At 44.1% G+C, this 17,809-nt stretch overlaps 1 protein-coding gene across 3 annotated transcripts in view; it reads left to right on the top strand.

Annotated features, from left to right (window-relative positions):
- GLS (glutaminase) overlaps positions 1–17,809 on the top strand; it is a 926,246-nt gene that overhangs the window by 263,143 nt on the left and 645,294 nt on the right. The gene's annotated exons all lie outside the window — the stretch shown is intronic.

Raw genomic sequence — 17,809 nt, forward strand, 5'->3', positions numbered from 1 at the left:
TGCAAAGAGGAAGTAATTAGGAGAAATGTTTATATTTCTACTGGTTACGTCAGCCTCCGGTGGACTCACCAGTTTGGTGCAAACCTAGGTTTACAAGTCTTTGTAAATCTGGGTTTGCATCAAAATAAATTGATGGGATGCACAGGAACACCCTAACACCACCCATGTAATGCCTACCTGACGTAATGTAATGTAACCTGACGTAATGTAGAGCAATGTGCTGCCTTGCGTTGTTTTTTCTTTTTTTACAAACCCACATAAAAGGGATTTGTGTGGTACTGTAAATCCAAAAATATATATATATTACTTCAGGGTTGTGCAAGAAAAGTGACTCAACCCTGATGCAAAATCTGGGCCTCAACTTAATGTGGCAAAAATAGAAAACTGACAATAAATCTGTTCTGCTTAATTGGTTGCAAAGTATGTGGTTAAGGCAACTGCCGCAGAGATCTGTGTGTTCCCAGTAAATCTGAGTGAATATTAATTGTAATATAACTCTGGAGGTTAATGCACTTGCTGGAAAGGTCTGTGTTTTGTCTAGCCTCAGTTTTGACTTAAGGTAGCATAGAGGGTGACTGTGTCTCCTGCAACGCACATCATGTAACTTGCAAATGACAGATTTTATTTTATGTAGGTACAGAAGTGGGTTACTGCTTTCAACACAGACATCCTTATTTATGTTAGTTTCATTGCAATCCTTCTTATACAACACAGTGAGCCTTGAAAGATGATATGTGACAACGGCAACTTGTAACCTCCCTCTGTTTTATGTAACACATCCTGTACATTGATTTACAAACGTATATGATTTATTGTGCATGTAATATGTCCGTATGATGTCAAGCGCTCTGACATCTTACATTGGGATGAGAAGCTCTATCCAAGAAAAAATACTAATATTTAAGTTATTTCAACACTTCCTCAGAAGTAGTAAGCACTATATAAATGCTATTTATTTTGTGTAAATACTGGGAAAGACCAGCACATCTGACATTCTTACAGTGCATGCATATCTTGTAAACAGGGACTGAACAAAGTGAAATGCTGCCTCTCAAGTATGTGTGAAGTGCTAGCAAGGTGGGAGCCTTTGTTTCCCCTCCACTTCATTTGCATCTAGGTGTGAGGCTCCTGACTCCTACCAGCCAGGTGATTGGAACAAAAGGAGGCCGGATGACCCCTCAAATTAGGCATTTTTTATGGGCCCAGCTGTAGTTTGAAATAAGAGAGCCCCCTCCCCGCCTGCACATTGTTGTGGATCAAAAGCAGACAATTACCTGCAGGCGCTGCTGAATGTGTCCCGGTGTTTGAATATTACACCAGGACGAATTCAGCACGTTTTTCAGTGGGGCCCAACCTTTTGGCAGGGTGGACGGCGTCCACCCTGTGAAAATATTGGGTGGACGCTGTCCACCTGCGTGTACCCCCGACTTGTGCCCTGGGTAGTGCGGTTAACTTTAGACCAGGTAGGCCAGTCTGATTCTTAGTTAGGTCAGTGGGGCTGACGGCTTCAGAATTACAAAATCCGCTGGAACACCATGGAAAAATTGTTTTTAACCCTCATGAAACCCCAACAATCTGAAACTGAATTACTGGTAATCATTTTGTCCTGAGTGGAAGGTCATGATCCCACTTGTAATCTCTGTTAATTCCGCTCTAACCCCCAGGCCCTTGTTTCAGTAACATTGGGGATGTAGTCTCACGTGACATATCTAACACCTATAAAATAGAGTACAATTTACCAAAATGGTTCTGCCAGTTACCCCCGCTGTCACACGGAAGAAGTTGATTCATTCATCTTTCATGGCACTGTCTGTCAGGTAGTATGAAGATTCTGGAGGTAATTGCTGAACATGCTCAAGCACTGTGCGGGTAGAACAGTGGCTCCCACGATAAAGCAGTGTTTACAGGGACTCGTACCAAAAAAGAAAAAAAGGTAAAATGGGCAGAACATTTCTATTGGTAGGTACTGTGCTTGTCAAAATTGACCCTTTAACACTGGCGGAAATTACAAATTGACAAAACTTTGCATCTAGTTTTCAAGAACCACATTTCCCTTTTTTAGGTCTCGCGCACAGCGTTGAAGTGCGCAGCAGTGCTCGCGCAGTGCGATACCTCTTGTACGGGGTGTAGTTGGGGAATTATTTTCCCAACTTAAAACGGCCACAGGGCGCGTTTACACAGTGGTGAGGGGAGGGGATGGGGCCTGAGGTGACGTGTGCAAACACACCCTGTGACGCGTTTTAAGTTGGGAAAATAATTCCCCTTCAATCCTGAGGGCCCTTGGGGGCCAACTAGTCCACCAGGTGCGTCCAGTAAGCGCCACTGCACTGCGTTGCAGAGAGGTGGTCCAGGCCTTGTAACTTTCTACACCTCTCTGCAAAGTAGCTCTGTGGCGCTAACTGGAGATACCTGGTGGGCTAGTTAGATCCAAGGGACACTCAGGATTCACGGGGACTTTATCCCCCAAATTGAAACGGCCACAGGGCACACGTCAGCTCAGGCCCCCCGCTCCTTTCACCAGTGTGGAAACGCGCCCTGTGGCATGTTTTAAGAGTTAGTTTTAATCCCCCAGCCCTATTATGTACTAGGGTCTTACAGAGGAGGCCACGTTAATCACAGGGGTCCCCCAACGCATAGTGTACTGTAGTGTATGTAGGTGTTTTAACTGTATTCTAAGTGTCTTTTAGCATAGCAATGGCTCTAGGACTGGTTAGTCAGAGTCCGTTACCACCAGTACCCATCTGAAAAGTTGAGGGTACTGGATGATTTTGCAACAAGGTCTCTTTCTGCTCCTCTGTTTGTTCTTTCTGCACGTCTTCCTTCTTACTACACTTTTGTTTGTCTTTGAGGACTTCTGTTGCTTCTTTCTGCATTTCTTTTTCTTCTTTCTGTGTGTTTTTTCTTCTTTCTGTAGGCATAGTTAGAAACTAGCATTTAAAAAACCTTTGAAATTAACTGAAAAAACCATAGGTTTCTAATATATACATCTGCCTTGTGGATTCCTCACCTTGTGAATATCCCTCTTGCGTCAGCAATGTTCGGAAAATTCTTTGTAGCACGCCGGCGTGGACGGCGTCATAGGAGCACAGTATCGCGCGCGACTCCGTCTGACGTCACCGACTTCTTATTAGACCCACGTCGGCGTGATGACGTCAGTTCCCTTTTTTCCGCGTCGTCAACGCTAACGGTTTCTGGGATCTTCTGATTCAGATAGTAACTTGTTGCTATTTTGTGTTACTGTTTCTCTGTCGAGTGTCTCTTCTTCGTCGAGGATGTCGTCGAGGAAGACAGGGTTCAAGCAGTGCGGATCGTGTGCCCGTATGATGTCTATTACCGACCCGCATGGCGATTGTTTGTGGTGTCTTAGATCGGACCATGATGTTAAGAACTGTCGATCCTGCTTCAAGATGAACCCTAAGGCTTTACGAGAGCGGGAGGCTAAGCTTCTGCTTGCGAAGGTGAAAGGAAGAGAGGCTGGAAGGTCTTCGAGGTCGACGTCTAGACATTCGAGGTCGAGGCAGAAGTCGCGATCGAAGTCGAGGTCCAGATCGGCTTCGAGGTCGGGATCCAGAGTGAGGTCGAGGTCCAGAGAGAGGTCGAGGTCCGGATCGAAGTCGGCTTCGGGTCATGCTTCGGGCTCCTCGAAGAAGAAGCAAAAGAGGAGGAAGCATAGCTCAAGACATCACTCTGGTAAAGTGTCTTCAGATTCGAAGAGGAAGTCTCGGAAACATCACAAAGACTTTGTGTCTCCTTCTCCTTTGCAATCTCGTGGAGGTTCCCCGGTTCGGGAGCAAGAACCGGATCCGGAGTCGCGCCATTCTTCGGAGCATGAAGGAGATGGGGAGATTCCTCGGGCTCCGACTCCGGTGGAAGACCCTGAGAATCCAGAGGGCCAAGATGAACCGATGCCGGAGCAGCCTCCTTTGGAGCAGCCGATGGGTTCGTACCCTCCCTTTCCTGGTCCTGGACAGGACCCCTCGCATTTCCTTAATGCTATGTTTGGCGTTTATGCGAGGGCAATGTACTCCACTGGTGCACCGGCTGGTCCCATGGGTCCATTGTCTTATAACTTGGGCGTCCCTCAAGCTTACGCTCCGGCACCTTTAATGCCGTTTACGCCGACGCCTTTTACACCTTGGCTCGGTACGGCGCCTCCGAGGTCGTCGACTCTGCACACGGCTTCGCCGGCTCCGGAACGACCTCGTGAATTGGATCGAGGTGCTACGCCCGTTCGAGAATCTCATCCTCCAGCTGTCCCGGCTCCTCGTTCGACGCCGGTTCCGGCTCCGTCGGAGTCTTTACCGGATCCGTCGACTTTGGTTCGTTTGGAGTGGTCGAGGCGCAGAGCTCAGCGCCTCTTGGAGGAAAAGGAGTATGAAGATTCTGAAGTGGAGGAAGGTGAACTTCTGGATCAAGGGGGCTGTTTTGAGGACCTGCATAGTGCTAGTGGTCTGGAACTCTCTCCTGAGTGGGGTTTGCCATCAGTTTCTGATGCACCATCTAAGGACGTGGCACCCTACCATGTTGTAATTAGGAAGGCTGCGGATCTGCTAAATCTGCCTTTACCTACTGTTGAGTACAAGCCTAACATCCTGATGGAGGTATTGCATTCACCTTCTTCTGAGATAGAGCCTACACTCCCATTCACCGAGGCTTTGACTGAGCCAATAATGGAGGTCTGGAAGAGACCTTTGACTGCTCCTGCGGTTTCCAGGTCGGTGGCAAGACGTTATAGGGTGGCACCTGGTGATCCTGAGTTTCTCTCTTCACATCCTTCTCGGGAAAGTCTGGTTGTGCAGGCCGCTTGTTCCAACAGGTCTGCAGGTTCTTTTCCTCAGGTGCCAGCAGATAAAGACTCTAAAAAAATTGGACCAGTCTGCAAAAAAGATTTTCTCCTCGAGTAGCATGGCTCTAAAATCTACCAATGCTACTTGCCTGCTCGGGAGATATGTTCACGCATTGATGGACTCTGTGAAACAGTTGTCATCTAAGCTTCCAGAGGACGATAGAAAGAACTTCAATGAGGTAGTCTCTGATACTCAAGCTGCAGCCCGCTTAGTAGTTCAGAGTGGCATGGACACGGCGGACTCTGTGGCCAAGATAATGGGCTCTACTGTTGCCACGAGAAGGGCCGCATGGCTGAAATCTTCAGAATTTTCAGCAGATGTACAATCTACTTTAATGGACTTGCCATTTGACGGGACAGGCCTCTTTGGGGAAAAAAGCGGATGTAGCCTTGGAGTAGTTCAAAGATAGCCGGGCAACGGCTAGGTCTTTGGGCCTGCAGGCTAGAGGTTCTGCCACTGGGAAGTTTAGGGGATTTGGTAGATCCACTTTTCGTTCCTATAAGCAAGGCCAGCAGCAGCAGCAGCAGCAGCAGAACTCTTTGTATAGATCATACAGAGGTAAACAGAGGGGTCGTGCTCGTGGACGCCAAGCCTCCTCCTCCTCTTCTTCCTCCTCTAACAATCAACCCCCACCCACAGCAGCAAAGCAGCCCTAGATCCGCCATTCCAGATCATGTGGGTCCGGTAGGGGGTCGGCTTACTCATTTTCTACGGGATTGGGAATCGGTTACATCAGATCTTTGGGTTCTCAATCTTGTAGAAAATGGGTATGCACTTCCTTTTCAGGAGTTCCCTCCCAATTACCCTCCTTGCCAAGGTTATTGTTCGGAGGACCACCTGCTTCTCCTACAGGAAGAAGTCCTGGCACTGTTCCGAAAAGGTGCGATAGAGGTGGTTCCAGAGCAGGAAAGGGGTCAGGGTGCTACTCCCGGTATTTTCTGATTCCCAAGAAAGATGGCAGGTTACGTCCAATCCTAGACCTCAGGATTTTGAACCTCTATCTCAAGCAGGAGAAGTTGAAAATGCTCACACTTGCACAGGTTCTTCAGGCGCTGATGGAAGAAGGCTGGATGGTGTCGATCGACTTGCAGGATGCGTATTTTCACATCCCCATTCTGAAGTCGCACAGAAAGTATCTCCGTTTTACTGTGGGATCAAAGCACTACCAGTTTGCGGTCCTTCCGTTTGGACTTACTACTGCGCCTCGAGTTTTCACCAAGGTGATGGCAGTGGTGGCTGCGCATCTCAGAAGGTCGGGGGTTCCTGTGTTCCCCTATCTGGACGACTGGCTGATCAAAGCAGAGTCGCCGGACAAGGTGCTCCATCATCTGCAAGAGATAACTCAGTTGTTGCACAGGTTGGGTTTTTCGATAAATGTACCCAAGTCTCACCTGGTGCCCTCCCAGCGCAACCTGTTCATAGGTGCGGTACTGGACACTTCTGTATGTCGTGCATTCCCTCCTCCTCAAAGGATTCGCGATATACAGGGAATGATTCCTTTATTCTACAATGGAGCGGTTTTTCCAGGCCTGAAGGTCCTTCGCCTGCTCGGTCTGATGGCTTCTTGCATTCTGTTGGTCGACCATGCACGCTGGCACATGAGGGCACTCCAGTGGTGCCTCCGCAGGCAGTGGTTTTAGCACAACGGAGATCTCAGGGAGTCTGTGAGGATCTCAAGGGAAACTGCAGCGGATCTGTCATGGTGGGGCGTGGAAGGCAATCTGTCTCAAGGAAAGCCTTTCCAGCTACCTCCATCAGTTGCTACAGTGATAACGGATGCATCCACTCTCGTGTGGGGTGCTCATCTGGGGGATCTGGAGATCAAAGGTCTTTGGTCTCCAGAGGAAAGGTTGCTTCATATCAACCTTCTAGAGTTGCGGGCGATACGTCTGGCGCTCAAGGCCTTCCTCCCTTCCCTTCGCGGTCGGTCGGTTCAAGTCCTGACTGATAACACGACTGCGATGTGGTATATCAACAAACAGGGAGGAGTGGGGTTGCAGTGTCTCTGCAGAGAGGCTCTGCGTCTCTGGTCCTGGATTCAGGACCATCAGATTTGTCTGATGGCAAATCATCTGACCGGAGTTCTGAACGTTCGTGCAGACGTTCTCAGTCGGCAGTTCTCTGCCGATCACGAGTGGAGGCTCCATCCGGAGGTTGTTCACGACATCTTTCAGATATGGGGGACTCCTCGGGTGGACCTGTAGACCACTCGCGAGAATGCTAACTGCCCGTCATTCTGCAGTCTCCAGTATCCGATGCAAGGAGCCTTGGGGGACGCGTATCAGTTGAGTTGGGTAAATCATCTCCTTTACGCGTTTCCTCCCATACCCTTGATTCCTCGGGTTCTGAGGAAGATTTGCCAGGACCGGGCCCATGTCATATTGGTCGCCCCGGATTGGCCAAGAAGGGTGTGGTACACGGACCTTCTCCACCTCTCCTCTCACCCACCGCCCCGTCTCCCTCTCAGGGCAGACCTCCTCTCTCAGATGGAGGGGCAAGTTCTACACCCCCACCTCCAGACATTACACCTTCATGCCTGGAGATTGAACGGGGCAACTTGAATTCCTTTTCTCTCCCTCACGATGTGGTGGATGTCATTCTTTCTGCCAGGCGTGACTCCACTAAGTCCATCTATTCTTATAGGTGGTCTAAATTTGTCTCTTGGTGTGGGGAGAGGGCTGTTGACCCTTTGAAGGCTCATTTGTCTGACATTTTCCAGTTTGCTCTTTCTCTGGCGCAGCAAGGATTTGCTGTTGCCACAGTCAAGGGGTATCTTTCGGCCTTATCGGCATTTCTCTGTTTGCCCGATCAGCCCTCTCTTTTTAAGTCTCCTGTGGTTTTGAAGGGTCTCACTAATACGTTCCCTCCTACTCCTTTTGTTGTTCCTCATTGGGATTTAAATCTTGTGTTAACCTATTTGATGGGTTCTCCCTTCGAACCCTTGCATAAGTGTCCCATGAGGCTTCTTTCTTTTAAAACGGTCTTCTTGGTTGCAATTACCTCCGCAAGGAGGGTAAGTGAGCTTCAGGCTCTTAGTTCCAAGCCCCCATTCTTGACCATTCATGCTGAAAGAATGGTTCTCAGGACCAGGGCTGCTTTTCTTCCTAAGGTGGTAACTCCCTTCCATCTAGGACAATCCATTACCCTCCCTTCCTTTTATCCTCCCCCTTCCAAGGAGGAGGAGAGACTTCATCGCTTGGACCCAAAGAGAGCAGTCAGTTTCTATCTCGATAGGACTAGAGACTATCATGTTGATGATCAGCTCTTTGTGGGTTTTGCTGGCTGCAAAAAGGGCAGAGCGGTGCACAAGCGCACACTTGCCAGATGGATAATCCTGTGCATCAAGATTTGCTACTCTCTGGCGGGTAAGGTCCCTCCTGAGGGTATTAGAGCACATTCAGCTAGAGCAAAGTCTGGAACATCCGCTTTGTCTAGAGGTGTTCCTGTTGAGGACATTTGCAGAGCAGCGACTTGGGCCTCCCTCCACACTTTCGCGAAGCACTACTGATTGGATACCGAGGTGAGGAGGGATGGCCACTTCGCGCGCTCTGTCCTCCAAGATTTCCTGGTATAGCAGAGTGGACACCCTCCTCCGGGAGTGGGGACTCCACAAGGCAGATGTATCTATCAGAAGAACAAGTTACTTACCTTCGGTAACGCTTTTTCTGGTAGATACTGTATCTGCCTGTGGATTCCTCACTGACCCACCCGCCTCCCCGTTTGTCCGCTCTGCTATACCTGGGTTTATGTATTTATATTTCTGGTTTTTGATACGTTTGCTTCGCACTTTGTGTACAGTTTTGATTTGTATGTACTGTGTACACTGTATATTTGTATATTTACTGTCATTGGTCCGTCCGGGTGCCTCGAAGGCACGGAAAAAGGGCGGAACTGACGTCATCACGCCGACGTGGGTCTAATAAGGAGTCGGTGACGTCAGACGGAGTCGCGCGCGATGCCGTGCTCCTATGACGTCGTCCACGCCGGCGTGCTACAAAGAATTTTCCGAACGTTGCTGACGCAAGGGGGATATTCACAAGGTGAGGAATCCACAGGCAGATACAGTATCTACCAGAAAAAGCGTTACCGAAGGTAAGTAACTTGTTCTTCAGGCACGTTATAGTTACAAATTAGCATTTAAAAAACCTTTGAAATTCACTGAAAAAACCATAGGTTTCAGGCACGTTATAGTTAGAAAATTAGCATTTAAAAAATCTTAAAAATTCACTGAAAAAAACGTAGGTTTCAGGGGCTTTATAGTTAGACATTTCACTCGTACAATACCATTGAAATTCCCCCGTTATAGTTAGTTCAGCTAACTATAACTCGCGTGCCCGCAATGCACTGCTGATGACGTCACATATTACATCGCTCATGACCTGGTCAGTGACATCACTCATGACATCACTGATGACATCTCAAATGACATCACTGATGACATCACCGATTACATCAGCCTTGTGAAAGAGTGGCAGACCGCCTCTCACCCTAATATAAATAACCTTTGATACACACACTCAAAAATAGAAACTAACATTTTCATAACAATCGACATACAAACGCCACTTACAACACACCTATTCAGTAATTCCAAGATCTACACACGCATCCACTCATTCACCAAAAGTCCTATACAGTCACTCATACGTGTACTCACTCATCATATGTACTCATACAACTATACATCCTGTTACACACTGACACTCATCCATAGAGTTACTCACATACATAGTCACACATGCAAACAAAGTATCAAACATCCATTAAATTGCATATACACTTATACACACACCACCACAATTACTTCTACAGAAACTTACACATACTTACTCTCTTAAGCAATCACTTATAGAAACACATACTAATTTAAACAGGAACTCTTCCAATCTCTCACTCTCACATATACTCACTTATGTACATCAATACTCACATATTAGTTTAAAACATATGTAGTTACTCATAAAGACACTATTGAGACAGTCATTCACTCACTAACACACCCATACACACACTCATCCACCCATACAGTCTTCAACACATACAAACAGTGAGTCACTCATTCATGCTTCTATGCACTACGTAATACCCCCACCGAACCATACAGACACTCAGACACTCATACTGATACTCAGAAGACCAACTAATAACCTATATAGACACTCATGTAGCTAGTCACCAACCCATGCAGCCACTTATACACAAAGTGAGAAACTGATTCAGATATTTATATATTTAAACATTACTCACTAACCCATGTATTCACAAAGATACACTTAATCCGTCAGTTATACAATCAATTTTTCAACAAAAAAATCATCCATTTAGACACTTATATACCCATTTATTCTTCCATCGACAGTGAGATATATATATAAAACATATTTAATTTTCAGAAAAACACAAATTAATTGGATTGTCATCAGTGACATCATCAGTGATGTCATTTGAGATGTCATGAGTGATGTCACTGACCATGCCATGAGTGATGTAATATGTGACGTCATTAACAGTGCATTGCTGGCGCGCGAGTTATAGTTAGCTGAACTAACTATAACGGGTGAATGTCAATGGTTTTGTACAAGTGAAATGTCCAATTAACTATAACGCCCCTGAAACCTATGGTTTTTTAAATTTAATTTCTAAGTTTTTTTTATTGCTAATTTCTAACTATAACATGCCTGAAACCTATGGTTTTTTCAGTGAATTTATATATATATATATATATATATATATATATATATATATATGTATATATATATATATATATATATATATATATATATATATATATTTTACCCACTGGCAGTCGCCAGTCGGTATATATAGTTAGAATTTTCAGAAATCCCTATTCAAAAAAAATCCTATGTTGAATAACTTCGGCGTTGATGGACGGAATTGGCTGAAATTTTCAGGAAAATGGCACATTTCGATTCTGAGCGTCCCCTGAAAGTTTGGGGGGGGTTTCGTCAAGCGGGGGCCGAGAAAAAAGGGGGGTCCCAAAACGTGTTTTTAACATTGAGTTTTCCATAGGGCGGTTGGACTCATTTTTAGCTCGAACGGCTGAATGGATTTCCACAAAACTTGGCAAAATTGTAGGGACTGGTAGCCCGATGTGCCTTTGCCTATGTCTCAAGATATATGCTCCAGTGGTTTTTACGAAAATTAACTTTGAAAAATATATTTTGGGCTACATTGGGCTATATATATGTTAGAGCCCAAATGTAGCCCAATGTAGCCCAATGTAGCCCAAAGATGGCCACCAGAGACAAAAAAAAACAAATGTAGCCCAAATATCAGCCAGATGTAGCCCAACTATAGCCCAATGACAGAATGTCCCAGAGTGTTCTAAAGAACAACTAGAACGCTAACAGTCTTACTTATGACAAAAGTATGGCACACCTGAAGTCATCTTGATTGGAATAAAGTGGTAACACTTAATACATTTAATTTGAAAAGGAACAAAATGAGGGGTTTCATTTTGCCATAGAAATGTTATATTACCTACTGGCAGTCGCCAGTAGGTATATATAGTTAGGATTTTTTTGAATAGGGATTTCTGAAAATTCTATGTTGAATAACTTTGGCGTTGATGGACGGAATTGGCTGAAATTTTCAGGAAAATGGCACATTTTGTTTCTGAGCGTCCCCTGAAAGTTTGGGGGGGGTTTCGTCAAGCGGGGGCCGAGAAAAAAGGGGGGTCCCAAAACGTGTTTTTAACATTGAGTTTTCCATAGGGCGGTTGGACTCACTTTTAGCTCGAACGGCTGAATGGATTTCCACAAAACGTGGCAAAATTGTAGGGACTGGTAGCCCGATGTGCCTTTGCTATGTCTCAAGATATATACTCCAGTGGTTTTTACGAAAATTAACTTTGAAAAATATATATTGGGCTACATTGGGCTATATATATGTTAGAGCCCAAATGTAGCCCAATGTAGCCCAATGTAGCCCAAAGATGGCCACCAGAGACAAAAAAAACAAATGTAGCCCAAATATCAGCCAGATGTAGCCCAACTATAGCCCAATGCCAGAATGTCCCAGAGTGTTCTAAAGAACAACTAGAACGCTAACAGTCTTACTTATGACAAAAGTTTGGCACACCTGAAATCATCTTGATTGGAATAAAGTGGTAACACTTAATACATTTAATTTGAAAAGGAACAAAATGAGGGGTTTCATTTTGCCATAGAAATGTTATATATATATATATTACCTACTGGCGGTCGCCAGTAGGTATATATAGTTAGGATTTTTTTGAATAGGGATTTCTGAAAATTCTATGTTGAATAACTTTGGCGTTGATGGATGGAATTGGCTGAAATTTTCAGGAAAATGGCACATTTTGTTTCTGAGCGTCCCCTGGAAGTTTTGGGGGGGTTTCGTCAAGCGGGGGCCGAGAAAAAAGGGGGTCCCAAAACGTGTTTTTAACATTGAGTTTTCCATAGGGCGGTTGGACTCACATTTAGCTCGAACGGCTGAATGGATTTCTATGAAACTTGGCAAAATTGTAGAGACTGTTTGCCCGATGTGCCTTTGCTAGGTCTCAAGATATGTGCTCCTGTGGATTTTGAGAAATTAACGTTAAAAAAAATATATATCTGTGACAGCGTCCCGGTTGTTGTTGTGTGGGTGATGTAAGTACCAACATGTAGGTACCAATGAAGAGTCTAAAATTCAATGTACACCGTCTCCTCTGTAGATATTTTGTATGTTCTAATATGGGTTATTTAAATGTAAATGTGTGGAAAAGCACTTCATGCTTTAAAGCAATTGTATTTTTGAACTGATTGTTCTTTCCTCTTAGTCCTCCTCTTTGTTTTTCCCCCCCCCACACTCTTCTTCAGCATGATAGTTGATAAATTCGTTCCCTCAAAAAATTTATATACATAAAAAAATTATATTAAATACATATAAAATATATTTTTCCTTTAAAAGAAGAATACATTTTACAGCTTTTGATATTTGCTATTAAAAAACCATTGAAATTCACTGAAAAAAACATAGGTTATAGACCATATATAGTTAGGAATTAGCATTTACAAAACCTTGAAAATTCACTGAAAAAACCATAGGTTATAGACCATATATAGTTAGGAATTAGCATTTACAAAACCTTATTTTACTCACACAAAATCATTGAAATTCGCATATATAGTTAGTTGCACTAACTATATATCGCGCACCCGCAATCCACTGCTGATCATGTCACATATTACATCATTCATGACATGGTCAGTGACATCACTGATGACATCTCAAATGACATCACTGATGACAACATCCAGTGACTGTATGTTTCTGTAAAGTTAAAATATGTCTTACATATTGAAGAATGAGTAGATGTATAAGTGTCTGGATGAAGGATTTAGTAGGTGCATGACTGACTGTATGAGTGAGTGATTAAATGTGTCTCACTGAGTGCATGGGTTAGTGACTAAACTGTCTTAATTTGTGCATCATTATGTCTGTTCTGTAAACTGCTGCATGTGTTGATCAGTAGCTATATGAGTAACTATATGGGTTATTGATTGGTTGCCCAAGTATCTGTATGGGAGACTGAGTGTGTGTGTGTGTGTGTGTGGGTGGCTGGGAGGTGTATGACTGTGCATAGATGTGTGAGCAGTTGATTCACTAGATGTATGGGTTCAAAAGTGCATGTGGAAACAGCTGTATGGGCGGTTGACTGTGTGCATGAGTGTATTGGTGAGTGAATGGATATCTCAGTGCTACTTGTCAAAGTAAGTACATATGTAAAACACAGTACATGTGAGAGTTGACATATATAAATAACTGTGCATAAGAGCCAGTGAATGTGTGAGTGGCTGTACGGATCATTGTGAACTTGTATCAGGGATTGTATAAGAGAGTAAATATGTGTTAGTATATGTTTGAATAAGTAAGGTGTGTATAACTGTATAGTTGATGAAATGGAGGTGTGATTGATTCTTTGCATGACTGACTAGGTGTGTGAGTAACTCCATGGATGAGTGACAGTCTGTGAGTGTCTAAGGTTATATTAGAGTCTGAAGAGGTTCATCGTATTATCACATGAATGATGTCATCAGTGATGTGATCAGTAATCAGTAATGTCAAATGAGATGTCATCAGTGATGTCATTTGAGATGTCATTTGAGATGTCATCAGTGATGTCATCAGTGATGTCATTTGAGATGTCATCAGTGATGTCATCAGTGATGTCATTTGAGATGTCATCAGCGATGTCATCAGTGATGTCATTTGAGATGTCATCAGTGATGTCATCAGTGATGTCACTGACCATGTCATGAATGATGTAATATGTGACATGATCAGCAGTGGATTGCGAGTGCGCGATATATACTTAGTGCAACTAACTATATATGCGAATTTCAATGATTTTGTGTGAGTAAAATAAGGTTTTGTAAATGCTAATTCCTAACTATATATGGTCTATAACCTATGGTTTTTTCAGTGAATTTTCAAGGTTTTGTAAATGCTAATTCCTAACTATATATGGTCTATAACCTATGGTTTTTTTCAGTGAATATATATATATATATATATATATATATATATATATATATATATATATATATATATATATATATATATATATATATATATATATATATATATTTATATATATATATATATATATATATATATATATATATATATTCACAGTTTGGAGCGTGAATTAAAAGAACTCAGCACCGCCGTAGCAAGAAAGGATTTCCGTGATTCTTGGAGGACACGACACCCACAACGACTTGGGAGGAGTCTCGAGTGGTGGACCAACCGGGTGGCGTCTCCGCGGAGCAAGCATCGGAGCTACGACAAAGCTTAAATCTGGGGTATGTTTGACGAGTCAGACCGCCGCGAAGCGGCGCTTGATATCTTTAAAAAGAAATTGGTAACTACGAAGCCAGTGGCGGTGTCCACAGGAAGCAATGGCCGCAACCAGCTACAACAACAGTTCCTTAAACTCGAGAGACTATGCGAGAGGGAGATAAGGAAATGGTGGGAGGCTACCTCCCTCCAAAATTAAATGGACGCTGACAGAGTACCACGCGGGCTCCGTATTTATACGGTACCCGCATATGAGAACCCGGACCCCCGCCTGCTAGAACAATGGGCGGGATACATTGCAGCGTTCTGTAAAGGAATGTTAGACATCCTTGTCAAATTCGCATGGAGCAATAGAGCTACTGCTCTCGAGGAAAATGGTATACTCGAGCAGGAAATCGCCAAAGAAATGGACACTAGTAAGGTGGACCAACTCAGAGACGAAATGAAAATGAGATTGAAGAAATACGAATTGAAGATACGCCAGCGCAAACAAGAGAAATTCGAGAGGGATGAGCGCGATTATGCGCAAGGAAGGATTCTTACCTTTTCCCGCAAGTTCGATGGTCCTCGTAAAGAGATGAATAAGAAAAAAAACGCACAGCCTCCAACCAGGGTGGAAACCTCGGAGTCCGAAGTAACGGAAGGTGAACAATCGGGAGAAGAAACTGTCACCCCAGGAACAGAAAAAAGCGAAGACTCCTTTTCAATTGGAGTTCAATCTTATCAGAAAAACCTGGCTCCGAGGGGGCAAGACCAAGCCACCAGAAAACGAAGACGAACCAGGAGAGGCGGCGGGATGGGGAAGAGGCGGAGGAAAAATGGTGCTGCGAATGACGCGCAGCAACAGGGGCAACAGATGGTAGAGGCTGATGCTGAGACAAATCTCACCATCATAAATCTGACTCCCAATGAACTCTCAGCTGCACAGAAAGAGACATTGCAACTTGGACTAACATTCTGCCCTGACGATAAATTTGAATTCACCCAAACCAGAATCGACCTGTTTAAATTCACACGCAGAATGAAATTACATAAATGGCACAAGATGAAACCTTCCATAGTTGAAGCCAGAAAATTGAAGTCGAAATCCCTAATTAAAGACACTGACATTCTGGCCATTAATGATCTCAGTATGGTGGAACTCCTGGAAGATCTACGCACAGAAAATCAGAGTGACGAACAATCACAAACAGATGTAGCTATCAGATCTAGGAAAATAGGTGTCGACCAAGAGGCACCGGTGACTATTTTCAAACCTCCTTCTCAATTCAATCCAAGGCTACCATATGATGCGATTGATACCTTCTCTGATGCTGTTCTAAGAGGCCTAAACAAACTGAGACATAAGAACCACTACACACCTAAGAGGACCCAGAATATGACCAAAGAACAGAAAAACATCCTCGGTGTCATTAGTAAAAATGAGAATATTATCTGCAAACCCTCGCGGACAAGAGGAGCAACATTGTTCTCCTTACCAGGGAGCAATATTGCCGTGAAACGTTACGACAACTCAATGATGGCAGACATTATGAGAAGACGACACAGGAGCGATATCTGGAGAGTATTTCCTCATACCATGAATTGATTACCAAATGGAAAATTCGTCTTATGCTCGAAACTGATGAATTCCTGTTTTTGAAAAGCTATCAACCGGTGATCCCGACCTTCTACCAACTTCCCAAAGTACACAAAGATCTGGCGGATCCACCGGGCAGACCTATTGTTTCATCCAAAGGAGGCCTGACTGAGAACCTCTCCAAATACATAGACTCATTTCTTTTTCAGTTGGTGATTGAACTTGACTCTTATGTCAAAGACTCCAAGGATTTTTTTGTACAACTGAACAATATTGACTGGAATCCAGCATTTCTACTTATCACCCTTGACATTACAAGTCTATACACTTGCATAGACCATACTTTGGGCATACAAGCAATTACTTATTTTCTGAGAACGAGACCCTTGAAATTTGCAGAGCACAATACCATGCCACTGGAATTTATAACATTCTGTCTGCATAATAACATTTTTTTGTTTCAGGATGACCTGTACAGGCAAATCTCAGGGACGACGATGGGCACCTGCTTCGCCCCCAGCTATGCGAACTTGTTCGTAGGCTGGTGGGAGGAGCAGGTGGCCCTGGCCGACACACATGCCAGATGGAGTGACAATGTGGTTGTGTGGCGTCGATATATCGACGACCTTTTTCTTGTCTGGAAGGGCTCTTCCAGTCAGGCAGAGGAGTTTATTAGTGATTTGAACAATAACTCCCTCAATCTTAAATTTACACACGAGATAAGTACCACCTCAGTCAACTATTTAGATTTAACAGTATTTGTCAAAGAGGGTGTTCTCAGCACAAAACTTTTTAGGAAGCCGACTGCCGGCAATTCAACTCTCCACGCGCGGAGCAGCCATTCCCCTAATCTTATCAAAAGTATTCCTTATGGGGAACTTCTCCGATTAAAACGTAATTGTACACATGACTCTGACTTTGAGAAAGGTGCAATTGACTGCATATCCAGATTCAGAGTCAGAGGCTACGAGGAAGGGCTACTAACATCTGCCTATAGGAGAGTGAAGGCCATATCTCGGGCCGATCTACTGAAAGATCAGGATGACAACACAGGAAGTGTTAGAGCTAATAAAAAGGGTCAACAAACACAGTTTCGAATCATCACTGGTTACTCTGAGGATGCACAGAACGTAAGACGTATTCTCAAACGTAACTGGCACATCCTACAGACGGATCCAGTTATAGGCTCGGATGTTCCAGAATCACCACTGATGACCTTTTGTAAAGCGAGGTCTATCAAGGACATCCTAGTACAGAGCCATTTGCCACCTGTACTGCCGCGCACAGGTAGACTCAGAGACATGAAGGGCTTTTTCCCCTGTGGGAAATGTAAGGCCTGCGCTACGAGCAAGTGGGTCCTCCACTATACTATTCCAGGTTGTAGCAAACCGAAACAGATTAGTAAATTCATTTCCTGCCTTATCCCTTTCGTTGTCTATTGCTTGGTCTGTCCCTGTGGTCTAAAATACATAGGGAGCACGGTCCACAACGTAAAGGTCAGAGTTCTAGAACATCAGCGGGCGATAGCAAATAAAGATGAAAATTATCCTGTAGC

The sequence above is a fragment of the Lissotriton helveticus genome, chromosome 3_1 (assembly GCF_964261635.1).
Source record: "Lissotriton helveticus chromosome 3_1, aLisHel1.1, whole genome shotgun sequence".
Lineage (NCBI taxonomy): Eukaryota > Metazoa > Chordata > Amphibia > Caudata > Salamandridae > Lissotriton > Lissotriton helveticus.